Genomic DNA, 13,069 nt, shown 5'->3' with positions numbered 1-13,069 from the left:
AAAGGCCCTGGGGAAGGACCATGTTGGAGAAACAGCCAGGAGGCCCGTGTGGCTGAAGCAGAAAGAATGAGGGGGAGAGAGGAAGGAGGGGAGGGCAGAGAAGTGTTGGGGACATGGGGAAAAGTTTGGATTTTATTTCAAGGGCACTAGGGAGCCATGGGAGAGTTTATAGTGAGCAAGTGGCATGATCTGATTTAAGGTTTAAAAAGGTCCCTCTGGCTGCCTTGCAGAGACTGATACACCCAGGGCAGGAATAGGCCCCAGGGGAGGAGGGACTAGTCTGGGGGAGCAACATGGGGGCCTAGACAGGGGCAGGGGCTGAGGAGGTGGAGAGAAATAGGCAGATTTGAGAGGCCTTCTTTTTTGGCTTCCCTGGGTGGCATGTGGGATCTCAGTTCCCTGACCAGGGACTGAACCCACGCCCCCTGAATTGGAACCACTGGGCTGCCAGGGAAGTCCCTTGAGAGTCATTTTGGATGCAAAGACTTGGGGAGCGAGGAAATGGGATCATCCAGGAGGACTCTGAATTCCTTCCCCTGCAACCTCCTCCCCTGTTTTGCTCTTCCCTCCCCATCTGTCCCATCTTACATTGGGTTCAGCTCATGTCACTTCCTCCAGGAAGCCTTCCTGACTGCCCTGGCCAAGTCTAAACTGTCTGCCTTGGTCCTGCCAGCTTCCCAGCACCCAACACAGTGCAGAAGCCCTATGTGTCCCATGAGAAAGAAGGAAGATTCCAGGGTTCTGGAATTCGAAGATTTCTACAAATCAGTAACCCTCACCTTTGGGCTTAGAACGTCATCTGCACCTCCCAGGGACAGGCCCAGTGATTCCCCTCTTTTCTCAGTCCCCTGGCAGGGGAAGGGGAGGGCAGAAGATGTTGAGCTCATTGGGGGAAACCGAGGAACTGCCAGCAGCTTTCCCCACTGTCTTCCAGCAGGGGTCCTTGGGGTTGGGGGCTTCGGCCCAGCTACCACAGTGGGAGCCTAGCCAGGAAAGATCTGGAGAGGGAGAGAGGCAAGGCTGGGAGAGGCTAGAAAAGTGTCTATTTTTCCTCCTGCAGCTGTATTTATAGATTCCCTTTGATGTCCCAGCGGTTGGTGACCTGGTTCTCTGCTGCTTAGGGAAGACAGGTTTTCGGTGCTGCTTCTGGGAGCTGGGCGGGGGATGCCTGGATGTGGAGAGCCAGGTGTGCAATGACTGGGCCCCCAGGCTTGGGGTGGGGGAGGCAGGGAACTTGCCTCAGTTTCCCCATTTGCAAAATGGGGCTGTCAAGGTACAGTTCTCAGAAAGTTGAAAACATAAACTCTGGTCAGTGATTAATTAACTCATTATTCAGGGAACCAGTTAAATGGTCATTCTCCGTGAGCGGGGGCTACTCTTCATTGCGGTGCATGGGCTTCTTATTGCGGCGGTTTCTCTTGTTGCGGAGCACAGGCTCTAGGAGCGCGGGCTTCAGTAGTTGTGGCTCACGGGCTTAGTTGCTCCGTGGCATGTGGGATCTTCCAGGACCAGGGATTGAAGCTGTGTCCCCTGGATTGGCAGGTGGATTCTTAACCACTGCGCCACCGGGGAAGTCCCCAAGCTGATTCTGAGAGCATTTAAGGGACTGGGTATTTATCAGGATTTTTTTTCTTAAGAATGTTAGAATAAGATTAGGCTGGGTACAAACTAGTGAATGTCCTACATGCAGCAAAACCATAATTGGAGTTTTTTTTCTACCAGACAGAAACCTACAAGTTAACTGTAACTTACCAGGGCCTGGGCTCCTACCAGATGACAGCAAGCACTTTCTCATAGAGCAATGTTCATCAGTAGAACTTTCTATGATGATGTGTTTTCAAAGTTATACAGCTTTGTAGGTTTGAGCAAATTGCTTATTCTCTCTGGGCCTCGTTTCCACATCTGTAAAAAGGGACTTCTATTAGCAGTCTCCACCACCTCATTTGGTTTGGGGGAGAATTAAATGAGCTAATCCACGTAAAGTGGGCACCCAGTGAGCACGCAATAGGTGTTACTGTAGTTATTACTGATTGGGTTATTTCAACCTGAGTCATATAACCTTGCTCTGTGCCTCAGTTTTCACATCTATAAAATGGGGTCAACAATACTTGGGAACTCAGAATCCTGCTAGAAGATAGAGTTCATTCATAGAAAGGCTCTAAACATGGCCCCGGGCACATAATATGCACTGAGGATGTGTCAGCTGTTATCATTATTGGTGGTGGCGGTGACCAGAGAGGTTGACTAACTTTCCCAAGGCCACACAGCCAAGCAATGCCAGGGCTAGGAGTTGAAGTGGGGTCTTTCCAGCTAAGGTTGGTAGCGGTGCCAGGGCTCTTCACAGGGTCAAGAGGGATACTGTTGGGCCTCTGAAGACCCGGCGCCCAGGCTCCAGGGTTAAGCCCCCGTGGCAGCTGAACTTCCGTGCATCTACCCCTCTGAAATCCCTGGGAAGCAAGGCATCAGGTGTCCCGGAACAGGCGCCTGCTCTTGACAGGCGGCCGCACACATGGAGGGACAGCTGGTGGAGGACGGGTGGGCCCGGGGGGAGGGGCCCAGGGGACAGGGGCACCTTGGCCAGAAAAAGAGGTCACGAGCTGCCCCAACCCACTCATCCCCAGGCAGTGGCCACAAAGCTTTCTCTTTCATGACAACCCTCGAAACCTCAATTCCCTCATCAACATTTGGCAAATATTTATGGAGTACCTCTTGTATACCAGGTGCCCTGCTAAGCCGTTCCGTCGAGCATTGGTAACTAAGGTTCAGAAAGAAACAGTCACTTGTCTGGGTCACACAGCAAATAAACAGCAAAGCTGGGACTGCAAGCTAGGGGCTCCTGCCTCAGGACCTTTGTACTTGCTGTTCTTTCTGCCAGGAACACCCTCTCTTGGCCCCTAATATCTTTAGCCTTCAGTTTAGATGACACCTCCTGTGGGAAGCCTTCCTTCCCTGACCCACCAGCTCCCTGACCCCTATAGCTGCCTGTGTGCCCCCATCACAGCCCTCTGACCCACATCACTCCACGGACTATCTCCCCCACTGGACCGTGAGCTGTATCCGCAGCCTCCGGCACAGGCTTGCAGACGGTAGGTGCTCATTAAATGTTTGTTGAAGAATATGAGTGAAAAGATGAATGAATGAAGTCAGAATTTCTACCCATCCCCCATTTCAAAATTGGCTCCTAGATCTGGGAAGAATGAGAGATCTAAACGGGAATTTGAAGGGGGTATGCATGCCTGTAGGTCTTTCTCGCAGTTTCTGATGAGGAACCTAGCCCGGGACTGGGTGTTGGAGGTAGCGGATCTCTGCAGGTATTTGCTGTATAACCGGGCCCGCGGGGCGCCCGGGGAGGGCGGAACCTCAAAAGCTCTGGTTGTTCCAGTCACAGAATATGAGGGTGATGCTGCAGTTGAGGAAGAGCCAGGGAAGCCCCCACCAGCCAAGGAGTCAAGTTTCGATCTGGACAGCCAGAAGGGGCTGTCCCAGGACACTCCCCACCCCGAAGAGCTGAAAGATGGGAGGTGGTGCTTAGAAAGAGGGGGGCTGAGAGGAGGGGGCTGAGATAGAAGAGGAGGCTCAGCCAGGGGAGAGGGTTAAGGGAGAGGAGAGGGCGCTGAAAGGGGAGGAGCCGAGAGAGCGGAGCCGGCTCAGAACCGGGAGGGGCTTCAGGGAGGGGTGGGGCTCGGCGAGGGGCGGGACTCAGAAAGGTTGTGGACCCGCCCGGTTCTGTCCTCCGCTGCGGCCCCGGGACGCCAGGGTCCGGAGTGTATCACGTCACCGGGTTTCGCATCCACCCAGAAATTGGCCGCGTCCCAAGGGCTCAGGGTCGCCTCCCATCCCGCTACCCTACCCGCCCTCTTCTCGGGTCCTTCAGGTTCCCTCCGATCCCCCCTCCCCCAAGTCAGCTGTGTCCGTATTTATAGCAGTGCGGGGCCCCGATGTCACTTCACTTCCGAAAGGGATTGTGTCCCTTAGTCTTGCCTTCAGAGCCCCCCACACCTGTTCCCGGCACGAGCCCCGGGGCCGGGGGGAGGGGGCGGCCTCTCCTTCTGGAGCCGCCGTGGGAGAGGGGGCTAAGCTCCCTCGCCTCCGCGAGATCCCTCCTGGCTGGGTGCGCCTCCCGCCCCTCTCGGAGCCCCCGCCCCTCTTGGAGGCTCTGTCTGATCTCAGGACCCCCCTCCCTGCACACCAACCCCGAGCCGCTCTGTTCCCAGGCTCCCCGAGGCCCCAGCCCCGCCTGCCCGCCTCCTCCTCCGGCCTGCCCATTGTTCTGGATCCGGGGTCCTGGGGGCTGGGCGGGCAGGGGTCTGCGTGCAGGGGGCGGGGGCCCGCCGACTCCCTTCCCGTCTCTGGGCAACGCTGACAAACCTGGAGGGATGCTGGCCCCGCGCCTGACACCGAGGCGGCGCTGTTCCCTGCTAGGGGCCGGAGGGCACTTAGGTGACCGCCAGGGAAGGGGATCTCAGGCGGTGTGTGTGTGTGTGTGTGTGTGTGCGCGCGCGCGTGTGCGTGCGTGTGTGTGTGTGTGTGTCAGATCTAACTGCCCCAGGCCGTGTGTGTGTGTGTGTGTGTGTGTGTGTGTGTGTGTGTGTGTGTGTGTGGCAGATCTAACTGCCCCAGGTTGCAGAGAGGTTGATGGACGGGGGCCATGGGAAAACTTTTCCTTGCGCCGTCCTCATTGTGTCCCCAACTCATGCAAATCAGACCCTACTGTTTGGCCAGACCCCACAAGAGGTGCTTTATAAGCCTGCTTGCACGTGGTCCTCAAAACCTGGATTCTGCAATTAAACCCACCTTATGGATGCTGAAACAGAGGCCGGGAGAGCCTTTGGTGACTGGAGTGGTTAAGAGACCCGGTTCTGGGCGCATGGCCTCAGGCTGGAGCCCCAGCTCTGCTATGTCCTCCCAGCAGAGCCCAGCAGCTCCTCTGAGCCTCAGTTTCCTCATCTGTACAATGGGCAGATAACAGAACCCACCTGGCGCATGGCTCTGTGGATGCCACTGCTCCTGGGTGGGAAATGATACTTAGCACAGGCTGCGCCTCTCAACTCAGAGAGACAAGGGTTCAGACTCGGGGTGCCACTTACTGGCTGTGTGACTGGCCAGGCCACAGCACCTCTCTGTACCTCAGTTTCCCCAACAATAAAATGGGTACTATAGGGACTTCCCTGGTGGTCCAGTGGTTAAGACTCCGGCAGCGGGCACGGGTTCCATCCCTGGTCTGGTAACTAAGATCCTGCATGCCGTGAGGTGCGGCAAAAAAAAAAAAAAAAAAAAAACGTGGTGGGGGGCACTATAATAGTATCTAATTCATAAGGTTGCTCTTACAATTAAAGGAGTTACTACACATACCCCCTAGCATGGAACACACCCTTCATAAACGTTAGCTTTCTCTCCTGTTTTCCCTCTGAGTCTGTATTCTTCATGAGAGAGGCTGGGTGTGTGACTGTGAAGGGGTGGTATTCCCAGGGCCTCTCAGGACCCCAGGCTTAGAGTCAGGGATTGAGGTGGGTGTGTCTGGGACTGGTCCCCCTGCCTGGTGAGTGATTTCCCCATCCCAGAGTCCCTCCAGGCCAGCAGCCCCCAGCCCTCTCCTTCCAAGCAGTAGAGGTGGCAGCTTCCCCCTCCACCTGCCTGGCAGTCACCAAGGTGGGCGCCCCTGCCAGGGGCAACTTGCCCAGAGTACAATTTCCTGGTGTGGGGATCGTGAGAGACCCACTGGAGCAGATTCTGGAGGCAACAGGAGAAAGGGTGAGTGTAAACAGCCAACTCTCGGGAAACCGGGTGGTCAACAGAGAGGAATGTGGGATCAAGAAAAGGGTTTTAAAACGTGCCTGGAGGGGATTCCCTAGTGGCCCAGTGGTTAGGACTCCACGCTTTCACTGCCCAGGGTGCAGGTTCAATCCCTGGTGGGGGAACTAAGATCCCGCGAGCGTGGTCGAAAGAAAAGTGCCTTGAACAGTGTAAAGGCTCACAAAATGGATGCTGCTAAATATACTTTTTGTTGTTGTTGTTTTTTCTTTGCGGTACGCGGGCCTCTCACTGTCGTGGCCTCTCCCGTTGCGGAGCACAGGCTCCGGACGCGCAGGCTCAGCGGCCATGGCTCACGGGCCCAGCCGCTCCGCGGCATGTGAGATCTTCCCGGACCGGGGCACGAACCCGCGTCCCCTGCATCAGCAGGCAGATTCTCAACCACTGCGCCACCGGGGAAGCCCTGCTAAATATACTTTTATTAGATAATAATTAAAATCATTATCCTAATGACTGTTATTACCAGTTCCCGATGCTCTGGGCTCCAAAGTCTGTCATCTCCTTCAGCTCACAAAGGAAGGGCTAAAAGAGACAGCACGCGGCCAGGGGCTCACAGCCCAAAGTCTAGGCCCCAGGGTGCCCAAGTGGCGGCATCAATTTCTATTTTACTATGTTGTTTTCAAAGCCCAGGAGGCTGCAGGTTCCTGTCTCTCGGGCTGGGAGCTGTAATGAGGCCTCTCTAGGGAGGATGAAAAGCTAGAAACAGGTTCTAGAAGCTGGTGGTGGCCGAGGCAGGGACAGCCGGGATCAAGGCTGGGAGGTGGGAGGCCCCCAACCTGGCCTACCCCAGCTGCCAGTTTGCAAGTTCTGTCTGGGAGGGGCTGTGTCCCAGGGCCAGTGTGCATTTATTGAGCACCCACTGTGTGCCAGGCTCTGGGAACTCAGAGGCATCTGTGACAGATATTAATGAAAGAAGTTCCCCAGTACAGATGCAGCTATAGCCAAGAGAGTTTGAAGGAGGCAGGGAATTGCAGGGGAGTGAGGGGATGGAAGGGCTAGCCTGAGGAAGTGACACTTGAGCTGAGAACAGAAGGATGGGGGGAGGGGGGTGCCTGGCAATGGAACAGCAGGGACAAAGGCCCTGGGGCCACATGAAGCATTGACTATTTCAGAAACTGGGCGGCCCCAAACAAACCCATTTTCCTTTCGTTTCAGAGCCTCATTTACTCCATTTGTGAAATGGGAATAATCACAGAAACTCAGAGAATATACCTCTCCAGGGGTGTCTTGAGTGTGTGTGTCCACCTGTGTCCTCCCAGCTCACCCCAACATTTACTCTTGTACTAGGCTTACTCTCCCCCTCCCCTTTCAGATGTCAGGTCCCCAGAACAGGAATTTGTGCATATCTTGCCCACTGCCATAACTGCTAGGCCTGCCATGCCTTAAGTACTCAATGAATACCTGTCAAATGCATACATAATAAGCATTATAGAACACTGAGTATGCACCAGGCCCTGTGTTAAGTATTTTCTAACTATTAATTTATTTAATTCTCCTGGAGGCCCCATGGATGTGTGTGGGGAAGAGACTATTATAATCCCATTTGCAGATGGGAAGATTGAGGCACAGAGGGGTTATGGGCCCACGTTTCTCACCACCATGCTGCACCGCCTCTGTCTGGATCTGTGGGTTGTGGGCTTGTGTGTGTTTGAGTGTCTGTGTGCATCTTCTTGGTGTGTTCTTTGTTCTTGGTGTCACCAAGTATATGAAGATCAAACATACCAGAGGCTTGCATGAGCCTGGGAAGGGACTCTGAGCCTGCAGGTCAGTGGGTGCCCTAGTCCTGGAGGGAGGGCAGGCCCTCTCTGGTGAGGCAGAAGGTCCAGCCTTCAGGCCTTGTTCCCAATCCTGGAGCGGGGCTCCCTCCCACCTGCCGTGGCCTGGCCCTGGCCCAGCTGCCGACCTCAGGAACTCGAGTTTCCCCGGGGAGGTAGGCAATCAATTAGAACTGGCAGCGTCGGCCTAAGTAAAAGGCCTGCTTTAATGAGGAGGCCAGAAGGGCTGCTTGGAGCAGCAGGCACTGGGCTGGGCCAGGCCTAGCCAGGGCTACGGGGTCCCGTGGCCACCAGCGCCCACCTGCCTGCCAAGTCTGTGAGTCCCTGTGTATGCTCTTATTATGTTTATCATCACCAGGCCGGAGCTATTTATAGACCTGAGTGGAGCAGCATCCAACTCATGCAAGCTGCTAACATTTATTGGGCGCCGACTGTGTGTTAGGCTCTGTGCTAGGTGCGAGGACCCAGAAGGGGCAAGACACACCTCCTAGTGGATCTAGTGGGAGTGACAGACATCACCAGGTAACCCACATAGTGTGGTAAGGGCTGTGATGATGACACACAGGTGGCAGTGGGGACCAAAGGAGGCATCAGGGAGGGCTTCCTGGAGGAGGTGATCCATAAGCTGAGCTCTGAAGGGTGAATAGAAGCAAGTCCCAAAGGAGGGCAGGGAGGAGGAATATCGTGGCATGGTTAGGAATGATTCCACATGTTCTGGGTGTCTAAAGCTGTGTAACCAACTGTGGTAGGCAAAATAGTGCTCTCCAAAGGTGTCCCCGTCTAAATTCCTAGAATCTGTGAATACTTAACCTGACAGGGCAAAGCGGAACTAAGGCTGCAGATGGAATTAAGGTTGCTAATCAGTGGGCAGCTGAGTTAAAGAGATTATTTTAGATTATCCGAGTGAGCTCAGTGTAATCACAGGGAACCTTATAAAAGGGAAGCCAAAGAATGAGAGTGATGTAAAGGCAGAAAGACTCCACCAGCCATTGCCGGCTGTGAAGGTGGAGGAAGGGTTCCCCCCCACCCCCGATGCCCCTGTTCCTTCAGTTGAGGAATGTGGGAGGCCTTGAGAAGCTGGAAAAGACAAGGAAACAATTCTCCCCTGGAGCCTCCAGAAGGATCAGCCCTGCCCACACCAGGATTTTAGCTACAGAACTTTCAAATAATAAATGTGTGTTGTTTCAAGCCAGTAAGTTTGAGGCAACCTTGGTGTTCCTTGACTGGTAGCCGCGTCACCCCAACCTCTGCGTCCATGATCACATGGCTGTCTTCCCTGTGTGTCCTAATCAGCCTGTCCTTTCTCATAAACACACTGGTCACTGGATTTAGGGCCCACCCTAAATCCAGGATGATTTCATCTCAAGATCCTTAATTACATCTGCAAAGACCCCAGTTGCTGGTAAGGTCCCATTCCAAGGTTCCAGGTGGGCATGAATTTGTTTGGGGGCAGCGGGGGTGGGGTGCGGGGGACTGTTTGACTTTGGTGTGTCTCCTGCTCTTGAAGTTCACCTCTTGGAGGGCAGGAATTCTGTCCATCTTGGACCCCCACAGCATTCCCTATGCCTAGAATACGGCCTGGCACACAGTAGGTGCTCAATAAGTATCTAACCAGCGAATGATTATGAAGCAGCCGCTGTGTACCAGGCCTGCCCTCGAGGGCCAGGTTACAGGGCCTTGGTCTCTCCACATGGAGAGGGAGTTTTTCATGCCTTGTCTGGAAAAGAGAGAAAACATTTGATTCTCCATTGTTCCAAGGGCCTGGGGCAAAGTGAGGGATGGGAGAGACCAGGGGACCAGACTGTGGTTCTTCACTGTGCAGCCTTGGGCAGCAGCAGCAGCAACAATTAGAGGTGTGGGAGCAGCGGGAGGGAAAGTGCTGGTGGAGATGGTGCTTCTGCAGGAGGGAACCCCCCTGGGAATCAAGATGGGGAAGCAGTGAGGGAGAGAAGGGGTTGGTCAGAGAGCTGGTCGGGCCAGCAGGACACTGGACCAGAGGGCAGCGTGCTCACCCGCCCCTCTCTGGAGTGAAGGCAGGGCCAAGGCGGGGAGGGGTCTCTGTGTGAACCAAAATGGGGGTGGGTAGAGAGAAGCAGAACCAGGGGTAGGAGTGATGGAGGAGGTGAGGAGAGACAGAGGGAAAGAACATTGAGAGACACACAGATAGTGACAGAGACAGAGACACAAAGATAGTCAGAGATAAAGGAGGCACAGAGAGACAGAGAGACTGGGATTGAGCCCCAGAGAGAGAGAGGCGCAGAGAGAGGGACTCAGAGAGAGACTGAGAGAGACAGAGAGGGACAGAGACAGAGATAGAAGGAGACAGAGGGACAGAGAGAAGTGTGTTAGAGGCTCCCAGCCCATCCTCTCACTTGTCCCCTCTGGGCCAAGGGCTCTGGTCCTGCCCGGCTTACCTGCCCCCCACTCCCCTAGCTGCTACTCGAGACCCCTCCTTGAGGGGCCACAGTCCCTAACATCAGGTCTCCCCACTGCAGAGGCCGTGGGCTCAGCTGTGAGACCCTCCTGATCAGAACCAGGACCCTGATCCCCACTCAGCCAGAGCTGGGTCCCAGAGACAGGGACACATGTGCTCCTAAAATGGGGGCGGTCTCCACCACCCAGGCCCGAACTGAGCTGGGGACGCCACACTCATGATGCTTCCCCCGGGTGTGACCCCCTGGGTGCTTTCCTTCCCTTCTCTGGCACACCCCACCCTAAGCCTGCTTGGGAGGGTTTCCCTCCATTTTACAGGAGAGGAAACTCAGGCCTAAAGATGGGGAGGGGTTGTTGAGGGGTACAGGTTCATTCACCTAGAAAATATGTACCAAACACCTACTGTGTGCCAGGCCCCATGCTGGGGGTCCTGGGTTCACTGTGGTGGCTAAGACTGATTGGGGCCCTGTCTTCATGGGGCTCACAGTCCCATGGGAGGGACAGACTCGAAACCAAGCAATTACAACTTAGGGTGGCGAAGGTCCTGATGCAGGACATCCAGGCATTTGGGGGGGTGCAGATGAGGCACCTGGCACAGTCAGGGGATCAAGGAAGGCTTCTTAGAGCAGGGGCTATTGAAGTTGAGACCTGAAGGCTGAGTAAGAGTGGGAAGAGGAGAGAACGTGGTCTAGGCAGGGGGTATAGCATATGCAAAGGGCCTGGGGTCAGAACAAGAGAAGGGATTCTTTTTAAGAACTGATGAAGGAGGAGCTTCCCTGGTGGCGCAGTGGTTAAGAATCCGCCTGCCAATGCAGGGGACATGGGTTCAAGCCCTGGTCCGGGAAGATCCCACATGCTGTGGAACAACTAAGCCCATGTGTGCCACAACTACTGAGCCTGAGCTCTAGAGCCCGCAAGCCACAACTACTTTAGCCTGCATGCCTAGGGCCTGTGCTCTGCAACAAGAGAAGCCACCGCAATGAGAAGCCCGCGCACTGCAACGAAGAGTAGCCCGGCTTGCCGCAACTAGAGAAAGCCTGCGCACAGCAACAAAGATCCAACGCAGCCGTAAATAAATAATTAAATAAATTAAAAAAAAAAAGAACTGATGAAGGGAATATGATGTTAGTAAGGGTCCACCCATGCAGAGGTGGAACTGGTTTATTATTCTGAGTGCTCTTTTGAGGGGCGTTCATATTTTCCTGGTAAGTCTTTTTCTATTCTTTGACATTTAACCTTATCTGCATCATCCTTTTTTTTTCTTTTAACACTTTATTATGGGACATTTCAAACGTGTATAAAAGTGGAGAAAATAATACAATGAAACCCCATGTACCCATCATCAATGTCAAAAATTTATCAATTAATTATTGATCTTGTTTCATCTCTCTTGGTATTATTTTGAAGAAAATTCCAGAATCATATAATGTATACAGACATAGATCAGTTTGTGTCTCTAAAAGATAAGGACTCATTATCTTAATTAAAGATAATTTAATTATCTTAGTTAAAAAATTAATACTTCCATAATATCATCAAATATTCCACAGGTCTTTAAATTTCCAATTATATAAAAAGTGTCATAATTCTTTCCCTACAGTTTGAAGCAGGATCCAAATAAGATCTACACACATAATTGGTTGATTTCTCTTTACGTCTTTTTCTTTTTTCCTTGCAAGTTATTTGTCAATGATATAGCATTCTGTTTTAGGTGTGTCCTCCAAAGAACAGAGATGGATTTTTTTTTTTTTTTGCGGTACGCGGGCCTCTCGCTGCTGTGGCCTCTCCCGTTGTGGAGTACAGGCTCCGGACGCGCAGGCTCAGCGGCCATGGCTCACGGGCCCAGCCGCTCCACAGCATGTGGGATCTTCCCGGACCGGGGCAGGAACCCGTGTCCCCTGCATCGGCAGGCGGACTCTCAACCACTGCGCCACCAGGGAAGCCCTAGAGATGGATTTTGTTTCTTTGTTTCTGTTTGTATGCATCTAACTTGAGAGTCTATGTCTTTCAAGTAGTGGGTTTAATCCATTTATATTTATTGCATTTACAGACGTATTTCGATATATTCCCATCACCTTCTTTTACTGTGTTTTCTGTTCAACGTGATTTTTTTCCGTTGCTTCCTTTTTACCTTCTCTTCAACGTTCTGCTGAATTTGTGGATTTCCTTTATTTCCTTTTTATTCCCTCTAGTGATTTGGAAATTATTCATTCTATTTCTATCCTCTCAGTAGTCATTCATATAATACTTCTTTTAAAAAAACATGCATACTTAGCTTATCATAGCAGAAAGTTAATCCGTGTCTCTTTACCTCTCTCAACAAGACAAATCTTAGGGTCAGGCACACCATAGCCTTCCCCACCCTCTCCCCAACACACACACACACACACACACACACACACACACACACACACACACACACACAGCATGTCACTCTTGCTGGTATTTGAGTCCTGCCTTGGCACACCCAAGGAAAGAAGTGAGGGAGGTTTGCCCATGTGGGTCATCAATGCTTGCAGGAATGGCCAAAGAGGTGGGGATGGATTCCAGAGGCCCTAACTCTCTGTGTGACAGGTCCTGCTTTGGGCCTCAGTTTCCCCATCTGTAGGAAAGTGTTGAGTCCCTCCTGCACTAACATCTAAGGATTTTGAGCCCCACCCCACATCTTTGTTCCCACCATTCAGGCAAAAGACCATGCTGGGAACTAGAATGCGGGACTGAAGGGGGGCAGTGGGGGCTCCAGGAGCTCACAGGAGATGCTAATGTCATTATTTACTTCACTGAGCTAAATAATCTTGGGAATTGCTCATCAGGGCCTGATAATTCGATTGGATTTCACGCACAATTAGGCTTTCAGAGCCGAGGAATTCCGTCGTTGAGTTCAGGGAAGAAGCTAGGCTCCCTGCCAGAAAGGCTCAAGGTGAGGGAGCAGCAATGTGGGTGCCCAGCCCCAGGAAAGGGCCAAATGTGCAGGTCAGAGGGAGGCCTGGATGTCCAGTCAATGGGTCCAGCTGGGGCTGGAGTTGAAGACCACCAATCAAATTCAACTT

The sequence above is a fragment of the Pseudorca crassidens genome, chromosome 3, assembly GCF_039906515.1.
Source record: "Pseudorca crassidens isolate mPseCra1 chromosome 3, mPseCra1.hap1, whole genome shotgun sequence".
NCBI classification, from domain to species: domain Eukaryota; kingdom Metazoa; phylum Chordata; class Mammalia; order Artiodactyla; family Delphinidae; genus Pseudorca; species Pseudorca crassidens.
This window is presented reverse-complemented; position numbering follows the sequence as displayed.